General features: G+C 43.5%; 1 pseudogene; it reads right to left on the bottom strand.

Moving 5' to 3' along the window:
- Nucleotides 1–13,385: 13,385 nt before the first annotated feature.
- LOC122322942 lies at nt 13,386–18,829 on the bottom strand (annotated as a pseudogene).
- Between the last annotated feature and the right edge of the window lie 1,438 nt (nt 18,830–20,267).

The raw sequence follows: 20,267 nt of genomic DNA, 5'->3' as shown, positions 1-20,267 counted from the left end.
TCGGCTGCTGCCTTGGTGCGTCTAGAGGTCTGGGCCAAGACCCTCCTGGCCTTATTCCAGGTCTTACGACACCTCCGGACAAAGGCTAGAGCAGACGGCACCGCAGCGTCGGGTTCCTGGATGGGAAACAAGGGGGGTTGATAACCAACAGAGCATTCAAAGGGTGACATACCTGTGGATGCCACTGGTAGAGTATTGTGGGCGTACTCTACCCAGGAAAGCTGCTGACTCCAGGAGGCAGGATTACGAAGTGCCAGGCAGCGGAGTGCTCTTTCAAGATCCTGGTTGGCTCGCTCACATTGACCATTAGACTGAGGGTGATAACCTGAAGACAGACTCGTAGAGGCCCCGATCTGTCGACAGAATTCTTGCCAAAACCGGGAGACAAACTGGGGACCCGATCAGAAACCACGTCCGTGGGCAACCCGTGGAGCCGGAAGACGTGGTCGATAACCAATGCGCGCGGTCTCCTTGGCTGAGGGGAGTTTGGGAAGGGCAATGAAATGAACCGATTTTGAGAACCGATCCACCACCGTAAGGATGGCGGTGTTGCCCTTAGAGGGGGGGGGAGGCCAGTAACAAAGTCCAAGGCAATATGAGACCAAGGACGGGTGGGAATAGGAGGGGACATAACAGACCTGACGGAGGCTGGTTAGAGGTCTTCGTCTGGGCACAGACTGAGCAAGCCAACACAAACTGCCTGACATCCTGGCCTATAGATGGCCACCAAAATCGTTGACGGATGGCTGCCAACGATCTCCTGACTCCCGGGTGACAGGTTAGCTGGAGTCGTGACCCCACTGGAGAACTTCAGAGCGAAGGGGCTCAGGAACAAACAACCGACCCGCTGGACACCCCACAGGAACAACCACTCCTCGACCGGCCTCGCTGACAAGTCTCTCAATCTGCCAAGTAAGAGCCCCCACAACCACCCCATGAGGGAGGATCGGGTCGGTAGAAGCCGCTTCTCCCGGGGGCTCAAAAAGGCGAGACAAGGCGTCAGGCTTGACGTTCTTCGATCCGGGCCGGTACGAGAGGGTGAACCTGAAGCGATTGAAAAAAAGTGCCCAGCGAGCTTGCCGAGAACTCAGCCGCTTGGCTGAACGGATATTCAAAATTTTTGTGATCCGTCCAGACCAAAAAAGGCTGAGTGGCCCCCTCCAAACAGTGACGCCACTCCCCCAAGGCCAGCCTGACCGCCAGCAGCTCCCTGTTGCCGATGTCGTAATTCCGTTCAGCAGGGTTCAGACGGTGCGAAAAGAAAGCACAGGGATGTACTTTCCCATCCTGGGAGGAGCGTTGGGACAAGACAGCGCCGACCCCGACATCTGATGCGTCAACCTCAACAATGAATTGTCTCTTAGGATCTGGAATAGAGAGAACAGGAGCAGAGATAAACCGGGACTTAAGATTATCAAAGGCCTCCTGAGCCCGAGGATTCCATACGAAAGGTGACTTAGTAGAGGTGAGCGCAGTTAAGGGTGCAGCCACCTGGCCAAAATTCCTGACAAACCGCCTATAAAAATTGGCGAATCTCAGGAATCGCTGCAGAGCCTTTCTAGAGTCGGGTACCGGCCATTCGGCGACTGCCTTAACCTTGACAGGGTCCGGTTTAACCTCCCCTTCCGAAACAATGAACCCAAGGAATGAGACCGACTTGGCGTGGAACTCGCACTTCTCCGCTTTGACAAAGAGCTGATTCTCTAGCAAACGTTGGAGAACAAGGCGAACATGGTGGGTGTGTACCTGGAGAGAAGGGGAGAAGATGAGAATATCATCAAGGTACAGAAAGACAAAACGGTTAATCATGTCTCCCAACACACTGTTAACCATGTTCTGGAAGACAGCAGGAGCGTTTGTGAGACCGAACGGAAGGACCTGATATTCATAGTGTCCCGAGGGAGTGCTGAATGCTGTCTTCTACTCATCATCCTCCCGGATCCTGACTAGGTTGTAGGCATTGCAGAGGTCTAACTTGGTGAAGACCTTAGCTCCCTGCAAGAGCTCAAAAGCAGAAGACATCAAGGGTAAGGGGTACCTATTCTTAACAGTGATGTCATTGAGTCCCCTGTAATCAATACAGGGACGCAGAGAACCATCCTTCTTTTTAACAAAGAAGAAACCAGCACCAGCGGGAGATGAGGAGTGGCGAATGAGTCCATTACGGAGCGATTCCTGGATATAGGTGTCCATAGCCTCTCGTTCAGGAGCAGACAGGAGAATAAACGCCCCTGGGCGGAGAAGTGCCTGGGAGAAGGTCGATAGCACAGTCGTAGGGTCGGTGGGGAGGAAGGGATAGAGCTCGGGACTTGCTGAACACCCGACCCAGATCGCGGTACTCCACCGGAACGCCGGAGACATCCACCTCCTGATCCTGAGGAAAGGGAGACACAGAGACAGGAGAAGCAGCACCCAAACAAGACACATAACAAGACTTGTCCCAGGACAGAATTAAATTATGGGACCAATCAATGTGAGGACCATGCTGCCTCAACCATGGATGCCCCAAAACAAGACAAGCCTGTTGGGAGTCCAGGAGAAGCAGCACGATGTTTTCAAAGTGATTGCCCGACACGACAAGACTTACACAGGGAGTGGAATGTGTGATGGTGGAAAGTTTTTGGCCAGATAGTCCCCAGGCAGGAACAGGGGAGGTGAGAGGAATGGCTGGGATGCCCCAACTTTTAGCCGTCTGGACATCGAGGAAGTTGGCCTCGGCCCCGGAGTCAACCAGAGCCTCGCAGCTGTGAGAGGTTCCTAAACAGGTGATTACTGCTGGAAGGAGGGTACGAGAATAGGAGGAGGGCATAGGAGACGAACCCACTAGGACGCCCTGGTATCTTTTTAAAGGGCACGTAGAGACCCGGTGTCCTGAGTTGCCACAGTACAAACACAGTCCCCGAGCAAGACGATTTTGTTTCTCCTGAGCCGTGAGGTGGAGACGACCTAATTGCATTGGCACAGGGTCACTGGAGGGCAGGGATGGTAGGCGCTCGATGCTCTGGGAGTCCCTTGCTGACCATGGGAAAAGACGCTTTCGGCGAAGATGGATCCGGGCCTCGATGCGCAATGCCAGGCTGATAAGATACTCTAGATCTGCTGGGGTCTCCTGAGCCGCAATCTCATCCTGAATCTGAGGATCCAACCCCTCCCGAAACAAGGCACGCAGGGCTCCCTCATCCCACTTGCACTCGGCGGACAGGGTCTTGAACCTAATGAGGTAGTCAGTGACGGTTTGACTCTTCTGGCGGAGTCGAACAAGCTTAGCAGCCGCCTCATCTCCCCTGACGGAACGGTCAAACAACCTCTTCATCTCAGTGCTGAACTTAACAAAACTGGAGCATATCTGTGACTGAGCATCCCACACGGCTGTCCCCCACGCTCGAGCCTTGCTGGTGAGAAGGGTGATGACGTAAGCCACCTCAGTTAGTTCAGAGACATAACGACCTGGCTGAAGTGCAAACACCAAAGAACATTGGGACAGAAAGGCTTGGCAGCAGTTCGGGTCCCCGTCATAAGGAGGTGGGTTGTTGGCATGTGGCTCAGGGTTGGAAGGGATGTGGGATGAGACTCGTATCTCCTGCTGAAGCTCTCGAACCCGGCCGCTTAAATTAGCCACTTGAGAGGTGAGGGAATCAGTCATAACCCCCTGGTGGGCCAGAGCGGTATGGACATGGTTTTCTTCCGCTGGGTCCATGTTGGTCAGTCCGTACTGTCAGAACAGACGAGCAGACCCAATTGCAGAAGAAAAAAAAGAGTTTATTAGACAAACAAGGGTTTGAGTAATAGTCCAAAAAGGTGAATTCGCTGGCAGTCGACTCAGACACAATCCCAACTGCTGAGAGGTGGAGGATGGCTCATCAAGCGGACACAATTGGATGAGACGAAGGGTGAACCAGACCCAACCGGTGGGGTGGGAAAAAGGTGGCCGGTCCAAGCAGTGACTGGGGAGCCTCACACTGTGGCCACTTCCAACATCCACCCGCTAGAGGACCGAGACAGGTACTGGCACCCGGAGGTTGTCTTGTGAGAGGAGAGTCCTGCGCCAGGTAAAAGGTGGGCTGGAGAGATGGGGCCAAAACGGGGGGAAAACGAGAAACTAACAAACAAAAAGCCAAAAAAACAAAAGCAGTACTAACTGAAGACAAGACTAAGACTAAGACTAAGACTAAGACTAAGACTAAGACTAAGACTAACAAGACAGATCAGACAAGCAAACTGGTGTTCAGCGTCAGAACGAACAACATCAAACGACGAACTGACAAAGGACAGAAAACACAAGGAGATTAAGTAGGGAGGGTAATTAACAGAAATGGGGTGCAGGAGTGTGAAACAATTAGGGTTAACAAGAGGGGAGGAGTTAACAGCAAAGCACATGGTGAGCTGTCAAAACAAAGGCCATGTGCTTCAGGACAACAAAACACAAGACAAACACAACAGGATACTGCCAATCCCTGACAAAATCTAGAGCTAATCCTAACCCTCACATTTTTTTCCAAATTAGGGTTATTAACCCTAACCCTATCCCTTACGCTAGCCCTATTTTTTTTTATTAAGTAAGGGTTACTAGACCTGTCCTAACACTAATCCTAACCCTAACTCTGCCCTAACTCTAACTATCGCCATAAGCCTAACCCTAACTCTAGACCTAACTATAAACGTTACTGAACCCTAACGCTAACCTTAACGTTTTTATTAGGTTAGGGTTACTTACCCTAACCCTAACTCTCCCCTGTAAGGAGGTGAATCAAAACCTGTAAATGCAATAAGACTATTCTGAGAAGGGATATCCAAAGGAACAAAAAGACTTCAAAAAGAAAATAAACAACACACCCCCTCCCTGTTGCTTTTATGACACTCTCCTCACCTCTGCTCTTCCTGCTTCCCCTCCTTCTGCCCAAAAGACTTGGTTTAAAGTTTATTAGGAATAAGGCATTATATGTCATGTGTCTTATTATGTGTCTATTGTTCTACACTTTCACGTTTGGTCTCATTTGAAAGGTCTCAATGCAATTGGTAAATTGGTCACAATTTCACAGTAATCGCTTATATTATGGAGAAGATTAAGAACTTTTTGAGTCTATTGAGGAAATGGCTGCATTAAGGTAAGCAATCTATGGGGTAGCCTCTGACCAAGACCTGGACTAGCCCAGATGTGTCGTGAGTCTGTTCTGGCCAAACAAGGTCTCTAAGCAACCCAGACTCCTAACGAACGATAAGTCGAAACTAGGAAATATTATAGTTAATTAATGATCCAAATTTAATCACAACTAGAGGGATCAGCAGTTACATTTAAGTAAATATAACTAAAATCACGAAGGACTGGAGTCAGATAAATTTATGTATAAGGTCAGTACTATAATTGGAAACCCAAAAGATTAAGAAATATTAGTGATTGTTAACGAGATGCAAAGAAAAGGCCGAACACGCATTGACCTTCGACCAGGGCTTCTGGATTCCGTTCTGCAGGAAAAGGGGGACCCTTACATAAGGCTAACCCTAAATTTTCAATTAAGTTAGGGTTACTTACCCTAACCCTAGGCCTAACCTTAAACCTAACTCCCTCCCTAACCCTAACCCTACTCCTGCCCTTACTGAAGCCTAACTCTAACACTAAAGTTTTAATTAAATTAGGGTTACTTACAGTATTCCTTGGCCTAACCTTAACCCTATCACTGACCTAACTCTAACCTTTAGGTTTTTATCACTTTAGGGTTACTAACCCTAACCCTAGCCCTAATGTTTTATTGTTTAATGTTTTATGTTCTTAATGTTTTGTAACCCTAACCTTAAACCTCTCCTTCCTGAACCCTAACCTTAACCCTAATGTTTTTAAAAAGTTAAACCTAACTCTAACCCTAACCTTACCGAACCCTAACCCTAATGTTTTTATTAAGTTATTGTTACTAACCCCACCCCTAAACCTAACATTACCCATACCCTGTCCTAACTCTAACTCTAAGCCTAACCGTAACCATAACCCTTAATGAAAACTAATACTACCCCTAAAGTTTTTATTAAGTAAGGGTTACTTACTCTAACCCTGGCCCTAACCCTAACTCTGCCCAAACTCTAACCCTATGCCTAACCTTAACCATAACCCTGCCCTAATTTTAACCCTAATCCTAACCCTAACCCTAACCTTTAACTTACTGAACCCTAACCCCAACATGTTTCAATTAAGTTAGTGTTGTTTACCCTAAACCTAGCCCTAATCCTAAACCTAACTCTAACCCTGCCCTATCTCTAGCCCAAACCTAAACCCTTACCCTAACCTAACCCTAATCCTAAACCATTTCACTAAACAGCAAAGGATTATTGGAAAACATATGGTCAGTACTATAGTTCTTCACTAGTTATAATTCATTTTACAGTAGCGAACTTGCCCACAAAAAACTGACCAATGGCTAACTTCTAAGCAAAAATCAATGGTGAGAGTGATTCCTTTTTTGTGTTTATTTTTTGAATGTGACTGTGAAATGACAAAGCGGAAGAACTGTCCCTGGAATCAAATTTGTTATTGTTTTTATCACGTTAGGGTTACTAACCCAAACCCGATCTCTAACCCTAACCCTAACCTAAACCTAAGCCTAACTCTAACCTCTAACCCAAACCCTTACCCTAGTTTTACCTTAATTTAGGGTTACTTACCCTAACCCTTGGCCTAACCAAAATTCTTTCTGTTTGCCACATTTCACACAATCTGTTCCAAACAAAGCCATGTTGGGCATCTCTTCACACAGCAGTGTTTCATTACATAACTAATAGACCTTCTTATGATTTATATATTAATTTCTAAAACATAAAAGCAGTTTCTAACTTTGTTCGTGAATTAATCAGCAATTTCTATCATTACATATATTTATTGGATCCTTTATTTTTATATGATTTATGTTTGTATGTGCAAATTATAATTAATTATATTTGTTTCTTAAAAAAGCCAGTGTATCATATGAAGTGTATTGTTTATATTCTGATACATTTATTAATGTCTCTGGGCTAAGCCCTGGATATCTACTCACTGTAGAACTGTCCCTGGAATCAAATGCAGTATAACGTTTTCATCATGTTAGGGTTGCAAACCATAACTTTAGCTCTAACCCTAATCCTAGCCTTAACCCGAACCCGTTTTACTGTAAACAGCAAAAATTATTAGAAAATATACGGTCACTACTGTACTTCTTCACTAGCTGTAAATTTTCAGTAGCGTATTTGCTTGGAAAAAACTGACCAATGGTTTTTATTATTTACTCATGAGGATACTTTGCTGAATAGTTTGGACTCACGTGCTGGTTGGTTCGGTGGTAACCTTTCTTTTATAGAACAATGAGCTTTGTACAAATTGACTCATTTCAGAAGGTGGGGCATAGAGGCAAAATCAATAATGTATAATATATAAAAAAATAACGTGTTTTTGAAACTTAAACCGCATGAACACATTGTGTTGGAGTTGTGCATTGGTGTCCACCGGTACCAGGATTTACATCATGTCCACCTGGTGGACACAGAATGTTGGAATTGTGTATTGACATATATGCATCTGTGGCCCTTCAGTCTCAATTCAGTTTACTCTTTGTTCTAGGTCATAACATGACCTCCATATAATATCTTAGACTGGTAGACTGGTAAGGAGTGAAGATTCTGACGCACAAAATATATGTAGTTGATACGAACATGTTTGAAGTCCTTGTCATTCCTTTTTACTCATCTCACCCTGTCCTTTCCTATATAAATAAAGCAACTTGTGATCTGAGCTTCGGAGGTAAAAAGAGGAAACCTGCTTTTCTCCCGCTTGCAACCGACAGCGTAATCCTTGCAAGCTAAAAATTCAAAGAACTTGTCTTGTGTTTTATTTTGCTTGAGTTGATCCTTCCTGGTAAAGAGCCATTTGAGTGAAATAGTCTCAACATTTACTTGGTCCTTCGAGCTGGAGCCCAACAGGACAGAGTGGAGGAGGAGAGGACGAAGACGAGCTGAGAGATAGTCTCTGGCCAGAGCCAGGCAATAGCCACCTGATAAAAATCCACTCACGTGAATTCGAGTGGGGTCGGTGAATCTTCGTCTGGAAAAATCGACTTCTCCGGGCTGTCTGACGGGAGCCGTTGGAAGGACAACTGAATGCGCTGATCAGGTGATATACCTGTGTATTTTTACGAACGTTCAAGTGTGTGTGTGACTGCAGTATAATAGGTACCAGCTCGAGTTTGTAACCAGTGATTTACCTGTTTGAGTAAAGGATTTGTATCGACTCTGGAAGCTCAGTAATTAGATTTGGACAGAAGGGTCTGTCGACCAATTGTATGGGACATTGGGTTAAGTTAGAGCCAGGGGCTCTGGTGTCGACAAAGTTGTTTTAAGCGTGCAGGGTATGAATGGTATGAATGGTATGAATGTGTTGTATGAATGTCATTGTAAGTCATGAGGATTTACGGTGAATAAGTTTGTTGTTGTTTAGGAATAACACAACTGATATTTCTCCCCACTAGAAAGGGTGTTGTGTTATTCAAACATAGAAAATTATATTGGGTTTGAGTCAAAATTGAAAAGTTGGTTCTGTTCAGACGGCTGTATCCGCAGACAAATTAGTGTCTGTAAAAGCTTGGTGCAGTGGACGATCTGATCAGACGTGTGACTAATTGTTGACTCTTACCAAAAACAAATATGGGCGCAGAAAATAGTAAATTAACGGGAGATCCAAAGTTTATGCATACATATTCGGCAGACAGTGTGCGATACCTGTATGAGTGGAATAAAAATATGACTTCAGTGGTAAATTAGTCAAAAGGGACTGTTCTTTCTTAATAAATAGAATAAAGGTTGATTGATTTATCTTAGCCAAGGGAAAAAAGGTTGATCTGCCAACGAAGTGGCAAGAGCAGGCAGATAAAAGACAGGAGAGAGTAGAAGAGAAGAAAAGACAGAAACAAGAAAAATTGATTGCAGTGCAGAAAGAAGAAGCATTGTATGAACAAGAAAGGTTAAAAGCAGAAAGAGCAGCCAGAGGCCAGGAGATGGCTGCAGCAGCTCAACGAGAGGAGCTGAGAAAGCAGAAAGAACAAAGCGATGTGCGAGCAAAAGGAAAAGGAAAAGGGACAAAAAAATCATGACCCATCCAAGATTACTGAATTCAGCCCCCCTTGCACTAGAAGAAATACACCTTATACTGAAGCAACCTCTCTGCTAGGGAAGATTAAGGTAGAAGCAGGGTATAAAAAAGACCCCTTGAACTCATCACTGTCACGTCTCTGGACTCTGTTTATTGTTTTTGTCTCATGCCATGTATAATTGTATAATTGTCTTCACCTGCTCCCTGTTAATTTAGTCAGTTTCCTTGTGTATTCAGTCCTGTGTGTCCTGAGTTCACGTTGTCCGATCGTTGATGTCCTTACATGGTTTTTGCCCTGCCTGCCTGTCTATATGTATTTTGCCCATTGAGAAGATTAAATCGGTTTAAGTTTATTGTAGCTCTCGAGTGCTCCTTGCGTCAAACCAACCAAACGTGACAATCACACCTTTCATCAGATTCAGATTTTATTTTCCCAGCCATCAAGGTGGCTAATCCACATTATGGTGTAGATGACGATGAAAATAGATACCTTCACGTGTACCGCCCATGGTCAGCCCAGTAGATGCAGTAGATGGACTTGGTCAATTTGAGGATACCACTGCGTGGTTAGAGAATTTTAACCAACTGATATTAGAGACACCCTGTCCTTTCCTATATAAATAAAGCAACTTGTGATCTGAGCTTCGGAGGTAAAAGAGGGAAAAGTCTCGGTTACGTATGTAACCCTCGTTCCCTGAAGAAGGGAATGGAGACGTCACGTCGGATGACCGACGAATTGGGATCTCGCTTCGAGAGACCAATCTACTTCGAGTGTATCTAAACAAGCCAATTGAAGATTGTCATGCGCTAATCGCATCCAGCTGCCACTGATCACAGCGCGGGTATAAATAAGCAGCGGGTTTTCGCTGAGGAGCCGAGCTAGTGACCCGGCCCCTTCAGCAGAGGTGCAGCACCGTGGCGACGGGACATGACGTCTCCGTTCCCTTCTTCAGGGAACGAGGGTTACATACGTAACTGAGACGTTCCCTTTCAGTCGATCACTCCGAGTCACGTCGGATGACTGACGAATTGGGATCCCTAACAAAACGCCATGGATGCTGCCTCTTCCAGTGTCCTGTGGGAGCCCACAAGCCCCTCAGTCTATCGGCGTAGGCCGGGGCTCGACCACAAGAAGCCAGCTACTTTTGTAAACACTACCCATTAGTAAGACTGGAACACTGGGAAATGTCCCACGTTCTAGTGAACAGGGACGTGCGGAAGTGGACCTTCCCGTAGGAGGTCTCGGAACGAAAATACATATGGACAGTATTTCAGTTTGCATATATGGAAAATTGGAGGTGATTGAACCCTCTTAGATTGGCAGAAGGTCTGCCGGGGAAACACAGGGCTCTATGGCTATGCCGTGGAAATACACACAAAAGTCCTCTTGGGGTACTTTACATAGCTCCCAGCCCTCACCGGTTCTCACAGATTCAACACTCGTGGCCGGTCCGAAGCGGGGTCTGAGTGTGTGCAACTCTTACCTGCATCCCCGCAGAAGTGAGGCTGGTAGGCCATTGGTTTGTCCTCCCAGTCTTCCCACTGCTGCATATTAGCCCAAGAAGAGAGCGCGAGTGTGATGAGGAACTAGCCCGCTCAACTCCTTGCTCTCCCTGGGGACCCAGAGACAGAGGAAACTGCCCTTGTCGAGGTTTTAGGTAGCACTGACCATGAGGTCAGCGGCAAGATTTTCCACCCGGCAGAGCAGCTCCCTCCATCCCCGGATCTGAGGGCCTCTTGCACCTGCGCTTTCCTCCAGGTTTGGCAGGAGCCTGGACAGGCTGGGTGGTTGCTGGGCACCCTCGGCGAAGAGCTGGCTGAGGCGGCCATCGGCGGCTGGGTGGAGGCAGCAGCTGCACGCCGAGTCACGATGTTTCTTTTTTCCTAGTCACCTCAGTCTGCTTCTGGGCAGCGGAGAACTTCTGGGCAAAGTTCTCCAATGCATCGCCGAAGAGGCCGGTCTGGGACATGGGGGCATTCAAGGTTTCACCGTATACCCCCTGGCTGCACCGCTGGAAGTGCAAGCTCCTCATGCACTTCCGGGAAGAAAGGTACCAGGATGGGGCCCTGAGAACCAGCGCGAGCCACCCTTAAATACCAATAATCCAGCCTCAAGGGCCCGGGAAGCGGTGGAGGTTTCCACTTGATCCCGATCACCTCGGCGGCCTGGGCAAGCATAGCCACCATTTCTATGTCTGTATCCAGTATTCAACACCTGGTAGACGCAGAGCAACCCGGATCTTCACTTCCAGATATGTCTGGCTCACCTTCCGATGCAGCGATTGACTTCTGATCATCAGGGGGAGCCCAAGAGCACCAAGTCGAGCAAACAAGCCCCGCCCCCTTTTTTCAAGGTGACAGAGCCCGCCCAATACTCCGAGATGACCACCTCCCGCAAGGAAATGATTCATCCACAACCGCCACCTCAGTGTGCTAAGCCCAGGCACACGAGGCAACGATTGTGACCACCTAACGCCAGGTAACAACCGCATCCAGAAACACACGGGTGTACGTCGTCTAAAGCAAGACCCACGCTATCTTCCAAGACGCGTCGAGTTTGCCAGACGTAACGTCGTCTTAAAAAAGACGCACCCGCAAATGCTCTTTTAGTGCTGAGGCAACAGGGGATAGCCGTTTTGCACACAAACAGGGGGGTAGTGCAGCCTGATTGAGGCAATCCACTCGACGCAGGAAATCGACCTCCGCTGAAACGCCGTGCTCCAACACTAGTAGATCGTCTTTGGAGCAGAACAGTCACGCTCGGCTCCGAGCGGAAAGCTGAATATGCGCTGCACCCGTTGCTTATTTATACCCGCGCTGTAATCAGCGGCAGCTGGATGCGATTAGCGCATGCCAATCTTCAATTGGCTCCTTTAGATACACTCGAAGTAGATTGGTCTCTAGAAGCGAGATCCCAATTCGACGGTCTTCCGACGTGACTCGGAGTGACCGACTGAAAGGGAACCTGCTTTTCTCCCGCTTGCAACCGACAGCGCAATCCTTGCAAGCTAAAAATCCAAAGAATTTGTCTTGTATTTTATTTCGCTTGAGTTGATCCTTCCTGGTAAAGAGCCGTTTGAGTGAAATAGTCTCACCACATTGCATTACACCAAATACACAAATGAATGTTCCTTTTAGAGACATCAATTGATCCCTTTAAACTAAAGCTAAAATAATTTTAAATAAAAATATTTATCCGTCATTAAGATGCATGCTTTGAATGTGTGCACATGGGTGATTATTTATTAATTTATTATGTACTTTTCAAAATTAGTTACAAAACAGTTGCTCCTAACAACATGGATAGGAAATATCGATTTCAAATAGTGTTGCATTGTGTTGATTTGTGCGTTTATCATCTTCCACATTTCATCAGTCATTTCTATCTGCATGTTATTCAGAGCTGTAGTCGGTTTCATTTGTCCATATAAGCCATTTCCTGGGTCTTCCTTGCAAAACACAAATTACAGTACTAGGGTTATGCTCACTGAGTGCAATTCTCCTTTATTCTGCAAAGTGGCACTGTTTAAAACATAATGACAATGTTATTTGTGACTCATAATTAGTGCAAATATTTTTCTGGCTTGAGTCGCTTTACTGCTGAGCAATTATTGTACATAATGAAATGTAAGTGTCACTGTCATTTGATGGTGGATGAAAATGTTTTTGAAGATGCTGAAAATTATAGTTTTTAGTATATATTGAAATCTTGAATATGAAGTTTTCTATGCTTTTCTATTATTATTATTATTATTATTATTATTATTATTATTATTATTATATTTAATTGTTCTTAAAATATCAGGAGAGTTTGCTATTGCAACCATTAGATCTGGGTAAGTCTGGGTTGCTAAAGACATGAATAATTATTTTATGAAATATTCATGCAGTTTAAATTCTTAAAATGTCTTACATTTTACAATATTAAACCTTAATTAATAATTTAGTAGTCAACAATTTAAATGATGGGGTCTTAATTACAACAAAACACATCAGCATGTTATCTCTGCCATACACTACTGATCTGAAGAGAATGCCATGTTGTGCTTTTAGTCCTGGTCAGATAGATTAGATAGATAGATTAAAGTAACGTTAGCTCTCTTAACTGTTCCTGCAATATTTCTATTTGAATTATTAACTTTAATTCTACCTAAAATTAACATTATCACTGGAAAAAATATTTAGCATTGTCTTTGCTTAACTTAAGCAAAAAAGACAGAAGAAATAACCTTATAATTCCAAGGCGATGATTGAGCAAGGAATTAAGATGTTCTATTTCTCAGTAGGACCTAGAAGTTGTTTTCCCCATAATATTTTTCTTTGTATTTTGTTCAGGTTTAAGCAAAATAATATAACATTTAGGTGCAAATATGCAGAATAATAAACCAAAGCTTGAGGCTAAAATAGCAAATATCTCCACAGCAACTGTAAATTTTCCAGGAGAACTTACATAAGCTGGAATAAATGTTATCCATACAGCACAGAATATCAGCATACTGAATGTAATGAATTTGGCTTCATTAAATTTATCAGGCAGCTTGCGCGCCAGAAAAGACAAAATAAAGCACAAGGCAGCAAGTAGGCCGATGTAACCCAGCACGGCCCAAAAACCTATATTAGAACCCAAATTACACTCAAGAATGATTTTTTCTTTATAATATTTCATATTTTTGTAGGGAAATGGAGGAGATATTGTTAACCAAAGCACACATATAAGGACCTGTATTAGTGTAAAGATAAGAACACTGAGTCGTTGTTGTACAGGCCCAAACCATTTCATGACATTTCTTCCTGGAAGTGTAGCTTTAAAGGCCATTAAGACCACTATTGTTTTTCCCAGAACACAGGAAATACAGAGGACAAAAGTGATGCCAAATGCTGTGTGATGAAACATACAGGACCACTCAGTAGGCCGACCAATGAAAGTAAGTGAACAGAGGAAACAAAGAGTCAAAGAGAAAAGCAGTAGAAAACTCAGCTCTGAGTTGTTGGCTTTGATAATAGGGGTGTCCCTCTTGCTGTAAAATAGAATTGCCACAAGCACAGTTATTCCTATTCCAAATAGTGAGAAAAAGACAAGCACTATACCCATAACTTCTGTGAATGAAAGAAACTCTAAATTCTTTAACACACAATTATTTTTTTCAGCATTAGACCAGTATTCACTGGGACACTGCTTGCAGTTATTTGAATCTGGAAAGGAAGATATAATTACTAGTTAAAGACAGAAGAAAACAATATTTTTTTGAACAGTATAAAAGCAACTAACCATTTCTCTTCAGAACTTTAAGATGAACTGAAGATTACCTGTCTCATTACTGATTTCTCCTTCTGCACATGGAATACAGTCATAACAGCAGACAGGTCTTCCTTTTTGGACAGCCTTCCTAGTGCCTGGGGGGCAACTGTCGCTGCACACAGATTTTGGCTTCTGCAAAAAATTAAAAAATATACATATATCATGATCAGAATATAGAGGGACTATATTACATAAAGATCTTAAATTTATAATCTTCTGTTAAATAACAATGATGATAAAATTTAGGATAACTCCAATGGTGTCGTATCTTCAGAAACTTTTGAATTCCAACTGCATGCTGATATTCTGTGCTGTATTAATAACATTTATTCCAGCTTATGTAAGTTCTCCTAGAAAATTTACTTTAGCTGTGGAGATATTTGCCATTTTAGCTTCAAGCTTTGGTTCACTATTCTGCGTATTTTCACCTAAATGTAATACAATCCTTTAAAAAAAGAGAAATGCATACATATTGTGGAAAAATATATTCTATCAGATATCAGATATTCAAACAGTATTTAATGAATTCACACAAAGGATAATATACAGCACACACACGTAGAAAACACAAAAAGCAGTCCAACGGTATGAAAGTACTCTCCCTCCCAAAGGCATATAGGAACAAGACAAGGAGTCAAGGAGGAGTGAAGTCCCAAGGCGGTAGATGGTCAATGACTGACCAAGGTGCGGCTCGAGGGATGAGGGACTTGTGGACGAGGGTCCTGATGGACTAGTGGACTGGTGGGCCACAGTGGAGATAAGGGAGTTAGGAGCCATAGTGGAGCTGATTGGGCGACAGGCCGAGGCAGAGTCCGGGATTTAAAGGCTGGGGTAGAGACAAGGAGACAAGCCAGAATGCTGCTAGGCCAGCTGGCAGGCTGGCAGACCCACTGTGATCCCAAAGAGCTGAAAGGCTGACAGGAAGCAGTAGTTGAGGAGCTGCAGAGCCAGAGGAGACAGGAGGGGGCAGGAGAAGGAGGGTGGGTGGCTATTTGTAAGCATTAAGGTTTTCAGGAATGGTGTGTGATACCCATGCATACCGGATCAAAACTTCTAGGACCGCGAGGACAACAGACATGGGAATAACCTTCAGTTCAGAAGAGGGTGGGAGGAGAATGGGCATGTCTGCATATAAATCTTTGCCCTCAATCTTGAAAAGAGACTTCATCAAAGGCTGTAATGTTGTTGTTTGTTTGTTTTGTTTTGTTCCAACTGCACATGTGTAATCTACTTGGTTTTTCAAAAAGAACATTGAGCAGTGAGCACAGTTAAAATCTAAAATTACTTTAAATGAAAAAGGTGTCAATATTCCTGAAAAAACTGACATATACCACACATCCTGATATTGCTGATTCTATGTGTTCCTGGGTCAACATTTCTATCCAAAAATGTAATTTTCACCATATCTTTACACCTAAACCTAACTTTACCAATGAGTAATTCCTAAAATCAGAAAAATTATAGATGAATGACACTGATATACAAGCACTGATTTTAAGCCTAAACTTTAAACTGGTTGTTCAGATCTGATTGGTTCATCACAATGTTGTTAATCACAATGAGTATCCATGACACTTTTTGGTCAAAAAGATGTTGATCCAGGAACATGTCAAACTTAGCAAAATCTTGTTCTGCACAAGTATTTAAGACTATTTGTTTAATTATTAATTTAGATACTGATGTTGTCAAGCATGTTTCATTCATAATGTTCCTTTAACCAGCGTAAAATTGTATACTGGTATTGTTCTTCATTTTGTGTCATGACATCATAAAATGTAGTCTAAGGACACTGTTTATCCCTATTTATCACTCTGTTTTCTAAACAATTCAGAAATGAAACTCTTCATGCAATAAAATGCATTAGAAATACATAGACTACAATGAATGAATATGAATAAATATTTTTAAAGTAGCACAAACATGTTATAGGTATTTACCTGCAACTGTCCTCCAGCCCAAATTATATTTTTTGTATCAAGCACTAAGTGTTGGAGAGGAGGAATGGAGGCATCATAGTATCCCACAGATTTGAACTGGAATAATCCATCAGAGTCTCGCTGCCAGTTCACAACTTCATATTGTGCGACTGCACCACCACTGCTGTCAAACCACACTTGATCTCCCATCTTTATGGTGAAATTTACATTTTTCAGAGCCTGAACCACCTAGTCAAAAAAAAGAAAAGAACATTTTTTAATTTTTAACTTTTTAAAAATGTTTTGAACAGAAGACCATTTTAGCAAATCAGCTCTCTGTATTCAGGTCAGGGGACAAAGCAAGACACGGTAGCTAAAAGGAATTTCATCAAAGCTATGTAAAAATGATTAGAATGATCATTAAAAAAAAAAAAAAAAAAAAAAAAAAAACTTCTGCAGGTTATAAAAGGAAAATAAATGCTGAAACGTTTTCCTGGAACCTTGCAAAAGTAGCGTGTTACAATGGTGAGGGAAGAGCTCTGTCTATTTTGTGTAATCACATCAATACAAACTATGATCACAATAACAACAACATTTGTCAGGCATCTACATCGTAACTGTACATTGAGGAGATTACAAAGAAGTGTAAGAGATTACAAGTGTTTTTCTTAGTTTTTTTTAACTCTAAAAAGTCTAAAACAGGAAATGTGGAATATTTTTTTAAGTTACCTGTATAACTTAAGTTTTATAACTTACTCAAAACAACTCAACTGCAGTTTGATTTATTAAAAATCATAAAAATTAAAATATTAAAAATCTAAAAAAATATATGAATTAAAATAAAAATCAAGTTATTGGTATTTGCAAATTAACTCTTTTTATACTATATATATATATATATATATATATATATATATATATATATATATATATATATATATATATATATATATATATAGTAATAAAAACTAATGTTTTCTCTTTTGTTCCCTTTATTTTTTGTTTATCTTTGTCTTTTACCTCATGTGGTTGTATTGTCAGGCTTTTCTCACAACCTTCTTGTTCCTTGCACTTGAGTAAACTGTTTAGCGAATGAGCTACAGCATGAACTGCTTTGTAGACATTGCTTGCATATCTTTGTTCAGCTACATCTTCATTGATGTTTTTTAGTGCAAGTAGATCCTCATATCTGTTGCAGTTTAATGCATATTGAGAAGAATTCCTCTCACTTTGTGAGCATGGAAAAGCTGTATCCCAAAAATTTTTTAGAACATAATCTGCAAACCCTTCAATATTAATTTTTCTTACTGCAAATCCAAGTGACCCTCCCAGTGAATGAAAACTATTTGTAGTAATGTAATTCTTTGAAGTTATCCATGACTCCACACCAATCATTTGAAATCCTGTAATATTCTGAATACTTAACTGATCAATAAGTAAGCCCATCTCAGCAAATGAAACAAATGCAACAATCACTTTTGCTGTGCCTTTTTAATTGTGTCTACCACTTTTTTAGTTTTTCTGTCTCTGTTCGGTAGAATTTCACAGAGTATTCTATGCAGATACCCTCCTCTTGGGCTATTTTAAGAAATACAGCCATTCCATTGTTTCCATAGTCATTGTCACTGTTCACAGCTCCAACCCAAGACCAGCCAAAGTGCTTGACTATGTATGCAAGTGCTCTGCTCTGGTGGTAGTCACTAGCAATAGTCCTGAAGAAAGAGGGTAATCTTTCCTATTACTGAGACATCCACATGTAGCTGAGGGACTTATCTGAAACAGTAAGCACAGAAAACAATGATACAGTCATATGTTAACTGTCAAACACTTTGTATTACTGCTGCTTACCACTGGAATTTTAAAAGGCCCTGTAGTTCTGGACAGAATCACTGTGGCAGAAGATTCTGATTCTCCTATGATAGCATGTAAAGGAGGTAGTCCATTGCATTTGTCTCCTGGTCCAAAGTCCTGACCATTCATCACTCCAATAGTTGCACTCATTGTAGATAATCTTGATCCACAAGTATCATATATTCGATATCCAATAGAAACATTTGGAAGCAAAGTTTTACTCCTGTTAATTTCCTCAATTGCGAAGATCATGATTTGTGCCAGACGAAAATCTCTTACATTCACGCTGTAAAATGAAACATTGAATTAGTAGACTACACTAAATTATTAAACAACATAAGATGGAGAATAAAGGATAATTCTATATTTTTGCATATGCTTTAAACTCAAAACACAATATAATATTGGTATTTTTATTGAAAAGGAATTTCTAGATGCTGCTTTAAACCTTGAGCATAACAGATGTTGAGGTTTTTGTATAAACTCAAAAGAAGGTAATTTTTCCTTTCTGTGGATTGCAAAAATCCCTCCAATAGTTAAATCGCCATGTTTGGAAAGCAGCGGGTAGTTAGGGTCTCCCATTGTTTGACAAGGAGTGTTTTCTGCCTTTGTATGAAGCTGATAGAAAAGGAGGAGTATGCACAGGAAGAGAATCATGTTAGTGCTCTACAGGAAATACCAAATGCAAATGGTCTGATACAGAATTTGTACTCTTATAGACCTATTTGATATGGTTGAATGAGTGAGAACATAGCCAATGATTTTTTTGACCAAAATAGATTTCTCATGCTGTCAGAAGTATGGTGTGTGTGTGCGCATGTGTATGTGTGTGTGTGTGTATATTGTGACGGGCGTCCCGATCTACCATCAGCGTTGCCCTGGGAATAAACCACGAGCACCTGGAAAAGCCACTGATCACCGGACTCGCCGCACCTGGAGCTCGCTTGCGGTGGCCAGATAAGCCACGTCAGGCTCACACTCCGGTGAGCTACCACACTCCTACATGCTGTCTCTGACTGTTATCTCTTTGTATCTTCTAGAAGCCAGTCCTTGAACCGCGACACGGAGCTAATTCCCCAAGATTCACCGTTGCCGTACTCACCGACTGCACCCTGAGCACCGAGCACCCAGAAGATAACGCCACTGACAGCGATTGTGCACCGCTCACCATTCACGTATCACATATTGTTAAAAACGCGTGCCCTCCGGGTTCAAACGCCTCTGTTTGTGCTGTGCTTCATCCGCCCGTGACAAGTGGTGGAGAATGCGGGCATGTTGAAGCACTCACAAACACGCGAAACAAAGAGAAGAAAGCGAAACTTTACGCCCGCGGACGCCATTTTGTTTAAAGGGCACCTACCTCGACTCATCTTTTTTTCTTCTCTTTGTCCCCCTCCAGCTAAGCGCTCGCGACCCGGCCAGGAGATGGAGGAGCTGCTACAGCAACTCACGGAGGTGTCCCTTCGACAGCAGCAGATTGTGGAACACCTGGCGAACCGACAAGGGCAGCTCGAGCAGGAGCTCGCTGCCCAGAGTGCTGCCGCCGACCGCGCCCGCCGTGCCCGATCCCAGCGTTCAAGCAGCGCAACTCCTCCGAAAATGACCAGCCATGACGACCCAGAGATTTTTATACAGATGTTTGAGAATGTCGCCGTCACGGAAGGATGGGATCGCCGAGATTGGGCACGCGCGCTGGCCCCGCTGCTAACTGGAGAAGCTTCTACGCCATGCCGGCCGACCTGGCTATCAATTATGACGACCTGAAACGGGAGATCCTCGGAAGGGTCGGTCTATCTCCGATCTGCGCGGCCCAGGGGTTCTTTGACTGGGCGTTCCAACCACGCCGACCGGCCCGGGCTCAAGTCGCCGAGCTCACCCGACTGGCCCAACATTGGCTACTGGATCAGGACCCGACCCCCGGCCAGATCGTCGAGAGGGTGGTCATCGACCGGCTCTTGCGGGCTCTTCCCCGAACCTACCGCCAGGCGGTCGGCATGCGCAATCCCCGGACGTCCTCAGAGTTAGTGGAAGCGGTCGAGCTGGCTGAAGCGGCACTCAAGAGGGAAGCCGGGGAGCGAGCGCCACCTTTTCCCCG

This window comes from Puntigrus tetrazona, chromosome 18 (genome assembly GCF_018831695.1).
Source record: "Puntigrus tetrazona isolate hp1 chromosome 18, ASM1883169v1, whole genome shotgun sequence".
In the NCBI taxonomy this organism is placed as follows: Eukaryota; Metazoa; Chordata; class Actinopteri; order Cypriniformes; family Cyprinidae; genus Puntigrus; species Puntigrus tetrazona.
This window is presented reverse-complemented; position numbering and strand designations above follow the sequence as displayed.